We start from the raw sequence: 5250 nt of genomic DNA on the forward strand, positions 1-5250 counted from the left end.
GCATGTGCTTTTGTTATGGCGAAGAGCATAATTTAGATTAGCTCCCAATTCATATGCATGGACTTCCCCAAACCAAAATAGACATTATTTCTAATGTCAAGAATTTCGGGGGAGTTCATGCACATAGAATGCAATGCATGAAACCAAAAATTGTCATTTTGGATTTTTCAAGTCGGAAACAAATAAAATGAACACCTTAATGAAGCCAAGGTGTTAGTCCTCCAATGTTGGTAGGACTCCTTAAAATGATCAAGATAAAATAAAAACAAGAGAAGTAGACAAACCATGAGGGAGGTGTAAGAATGTAGGAGCCTCCAAAAGTTTGCTAGTCCTCACCCATCGTATCATTATTCTCATCATCTTCCTCACTTGAGGCATCATCAACCTCCATAGATGTGGAATCATGTCCACTCTCACTTTCACTTTCTTGTTCTTCCTCACTTTCTTCTTCTTCTTGAACTTCTTCTTCTTCTCCTTCTTTGTCACCACTCTTATCAACAACCATTTCCTCTCCACCCGGTCTACCATCACTAGAAGTTCTAGGAAATAATACTTCCCTATCCGCCCAACTAGGCAAAGGACAAGATGGATAAAGAAGTCCTTGCCTAGCCAGATGTAAGAGGGGCGGATATTGGGCCTTATAAGCATAAACTCTATCATTGTAAGCTTGTTTATGCATTTCCCTCATGAGTAGAGTCAAGTAATCATTTCCCGCTTTGGCATTTTTGGGGTTGGACTCGTGGTACTCAATTGGTTAAGGTGGGGGATAATGCAGGAGGAGGGCTCGGTGATTTCTTCCCCTTGGTGTTGAGTGATGTACTCGGTCTCTTCGGAGAGTTGGAGAAGGTAGTTCGGTCTATGAACATTCAATCGACAAATTTTGCTAGGCACAGTGAAGGATCTAGCTTCATTTGTCAACCACCCAAACTTGTTGTCAAGAGTATCATTCTTGACCGACTTAAACTTTAGAATCATGGTGGGCAAATCGATAAGATGGCCACCTTTTACCGGTGCATAAGTGTTGTTCTTGTTGAAATCCCGGTTAAAATGCTTAGCCAAATAGGTAACTAGTCCTCCATTGACAATAAAGGTCGTGCCTTCTTCGCCACAATCAACATTAAGCCATCAATCAAGCAAAAGTCATAAAGCATTGTATGGCTTGGTAAATTCTCTCCCAATGTTCAAAGCCGACTCAAGAAGGATAAAATCGAGCTTGGTAAGATGGTTTGTGCCATTTCTAGCTATCAAAGTATTCCCAATGACCTTATGCCATACTCTAATGCCCGGATGGTGGACTAAGAGAGCACGACAATCATGAAAACGTGTGAATTTCTTTCCGAAAATTGCCATCCAAAGAGGAGCGGAGTCATATTTGGTAGGCATCTTTGTAAATTTCGCACTATCACTAAGGCCAAATATCTTACCCAATTAGCCATAAGATAAGCATCTATCAACATTTTCAAGACGAAACTCAATAATGGTTCGGGTCTCCATTTTTGTGACTTTCAAAGAGCTCAAAACTCTAAGGTGAGGGAGGAGTATGTCAATTCTTGCATTGTAAACAATTTACTCAACCCCATAGAGTCGAAAAATGTCTTAGTTTGTTCAAGGACACCCAAATTTGACAATGCATCTTCACAAATAAACTTAGTAGGCATGATGGTTTTCTTAGCAAAGAGAATGAATTTCTCCCTATGGGAGTCGGAAGTGAAAATTACCTCTAGATAATCGGATAATTGTTCAATGACCAGAGTTGAAGAAGTAGTAGCTTCCATAGGGGGATTTTGTTCTTGAATCTACGACCTTGCCTCATGGATTACCAAAGCCTTTGATACTTGTTTTGCTTGAAGAGCTAATTGCCTTTTTGAAAGTGTCTTCTTTTAGGGTGCCTTGTTTCCACCTTTTGTGCTTGCCATTCTCCTTTGTTTAATTTCACCAATGAAAGATTGAAATCTTCGATTTCTATTAATGACCAAATCGATTTAGGATGAATGAATGTTGCTTTGTATCCTAAAAAGCGACTCAAAACTTGAAGATTTTGGTGTTTGAATCACTTGTTGTTTCAAAAGGAGTGATTAATTTTTGTTGTGAGGAAGTTTGGATTTGATTTGGTTGAATTTGGTTGAGGAAATTTGTTTTTGTTGATGGAGAGGATGAGGGTTTTGGGGTTTGGGGTTTGGGGTTTGGGGTTTGGGGTTTGGGTAGTGTTTGTGTTTTGAAAGAATGAAAATGAATGGGAAAGGAGGGTTTAAAGAGAACCGTTACTTTTGAATTTACAGAGGGAGACGAGCGGACCAGGGGTCGGGACGCTCGGATTCTTCAGAAAATGGGTTCAGAAAAAGACGCACAGGACGAGCAGACCGCGGGAAAGACGAGCGGATTCCTTGAGCTGAGACGAGCGTCTTTTGCTTAGGACGCTCGGATTCCTTTCCAGGGAAGAATCCCAGAATTTGGCCGCACAGATTCTTCCTTAATCACACGGATTCAGGTCCATCCGTGGGTGCTTCGTAACCCGTGTCATTTTATTCTTCAATTCTTGTGTTCTTCATTGTTGGGGCACTACAAAGGCATGAATAGCCTAGGAAATTGCTATCCCCACACTAAGTCAAAGCACTACACATCAATAAATTCATAAGTCCCTCTCTCACTTCTCTCAAAATGATGAATATCTTGATCTTGCACAAAAATGTAAATCCAAAAATGACAAAAATGCAATAGAATAATTGAAATGCAAGTTAGGGAGTTAGAATATTTACAAATGGTGATTTAGGGAGGACTCCACCAAACTCTCATCCAATGTGAGATGTCAAGGGGGCATGTTCAAGGTGTTGTTGATGTTACTCAACACCTTGAATAAGTAGTCGAAAGCTTGGTCATTATCATGATAAAGATCCTCAATTGATCTTTGGACTTGTTGATCTCCATGATGGCCTTGGGTCATAGCATTACGAATATAGGGATTGAATTTCTCTTCAAACTCATCATCCCAAAGACCGCATACTTAGTCTACTTGCTCACTAAAAAAGTCTTGAGTTGATAAAGACAACTCTCCTTCTTTCTTATCTTGGCCAATGAGGCCTTCTTCTTCACTTGTCATGGGTGAGCTTTTCAAGCTCTCATTATTGCAATTTCCTTGCTCTTTTGATGGGGCATCATCCACTTTCTTTCTCCATTGAAATTCCAATTTCTTCCTATCATCTTTCCGGCTATAGTGATCAACCATAAAACATGGCTCATGCAATCGGGGAGCTCTCATAGTCTTGTCAAGATTGAAAGTAATGGTTTCATCTCCCACTTCAAGGGTGCGCTCTCCATGCTTCACATCGATCACCGCTCCCGCGGTGTGCAAGAAAGGTCTTCCTAAGATAATAGGAATGTTGTAGTCTTCTTCCATTTCAACAATAACGAAATCCACCGGGATGAAGAATTTTCCAATTCTCACGGGAACATCTTCCAATATCCGTAAAGGTGTCTTTTTTTATCTATCCGCCATTTGAAGCGTGATGTTGGTGCATTTGATTTATCCCATTCCTAGCCTCTTGCTAACCGAATATGGCATGACACTAACACTTGCCCCAAGGTCACATAAGGCTTTGTTGATTGTAGTGTTACCAATAGTGCATGGAATGGAGAAGCTTCCCGGATCCTTGAGCTTTGGAGGTGAACTCCCTTTAAGGATGGCACTACTTACCTTAGTGAAGGCAATAGTCTCAAGCTTTCGGATTGATTTTTTCTTTGTTGGGATGTCCTTCATGTATTTTGCATAGGCCGGAACGTGATTGATAAATTCCGAGAAAGGAATCGAGACTTCTAAATTCTTCACAATTTCTATGAATTTTCCAAGTTGGTCATCAAAATTAGGCTTAGCTTGACGACTCGGGAATGGAAGTCTAATCACATTGGGCTCCTTCTCTTTGGGCTTTTCTTCATTCTTCTTTGAAACTTCTTGATTGGTGGGTTCTTCTTCCCTAGAGTTTTGCACAACTCTTGCCTTATCACTAGCCTCTACAACTTCAGCCTCAACTTGCTTCTTTGGCCCTTCATACCACTCCTCAAGTGGATGGCATTAACCGATTCATGTCTTGGGGGATTACTTTGAGGTGGTAATTGCCCCTTTTGTCTTTGAGAGTTGGAAGATTCTAGTTGGGTCATTTGAGTTTCCAACATTTTTGTGTGGGCTAGGATGTTGTTGATGGTGACGTCTTTTGCTTGGCTATCTTTTTGAATTTGAGTGAAAAATTCTTGTTGATTCTTCTTCATTTGGAGGAACGCTTTTTGAATATCAAAACCTTGGTCATTTTATTGATTGTATGGAGTTTGATTTTGGTAACCTTGGTTTTGGTTGTAAAAGGGTCTTTGATTTTGGTTTCTCATTGGAGGTGGGGTGTATGTTGGTTGAGGGTTTTGAACATTTTGGCTTTTGTATGAGAGATTTGGATGGAATTTGGTGTTTTTATTGTAATAGTTGGAATAAGGGGTACCACTTTTGTATGCTTGAAAAGCATTCACTTGCTCACTTGTTCCCCTACATTCACTTTGGTCATGTCCCAAAGTTCCACAATTCTCACATACTGCATTTGGAATCGATGAAGATGCTACCATGGCATTAACATGTTGCTTTGGTGATTTTGAGGCTTCTTCAAGCTTAGCCATAGCCTTTTCAAACTTCAAGTTGATGGTATCAATATGAGCACTAAGTTGAGCATCCAATTGAGTGATAGAGTCCACTCCATGCTTTCCTCCTCTAGTAGCCTTGCGATGTCTACTATATTGTGAATTATGGACCGCCATTTCCTCAATCTTGTTCCAAGTTTGATTATCGTCAACTTCGGTGAACATACCATTTGATCCCATGTTGAGAATATTTCGGGAGTCTTCATAAAGACCATTCCAAAATTGTTGTACCAAGAACCACTCCCTAAGTCCATGATGAGGACATGCGCGACAAGTTCTTTGAATCGGTCCCAAGCTTCATACAAAGATTCTTCGTCCCTTTGCTTAAAACCCGCGATTTGGGCTCTTAGCATGTTAGTCTTTTCCGGAGGGTAGAACTTTTTGTAGAAGGCTAGAGCCAACTTCTTCCAAGAGTCAATTCCAAGAGTAGCCTTATCAAGGCTCTTTAACCATTGTTTCGCGGTACCAATTAGAGAAAAAGGAAATAAGACCCATCGAATTTGGTCTTGAGTCACTCCGTTTTGTGAAATCGCATCACAATAGTCACAAAACGTCTCCATGTGAGAATGAGGGTCT

The 5250-nt window shown here is 40.5% G+C and overlaps 1 non-coding gene across 1 annotated transcript; it reads left to right on the forward strand.

The window, feature by feature from the left end:
• The first annotated feature begins 4921 nt into the window (after nucleotides 1-4921).
• Nucleotides 4922-5027, forward strand: LOC141644884 (small nucleolar RNA R71). Its single transcript, XR_012544486.1, has one exon. It is a non-coding gene; the product is annotated as a small nucleolar RNA R71 (small nucleolar RNA).
• The last annotated feature ends 223 nt before the right edge of the window (nucleotides 5028-5250 follow it).

The sequence above is a fragment of the Silene latifolia genome, chromosome 2 (genome assembly GCF_048544455.1).
Source record: "Silene latifolia isolate original U9 population chromosome 2, ASM4854445v1, whole genome shotgun sequence".
NCBI lineage: Eukaryota > Viridiplantae > Streptophyta > Magnoliopsida > Caryophyllales > Caryophyllaceae > Silene > Silene latifolia.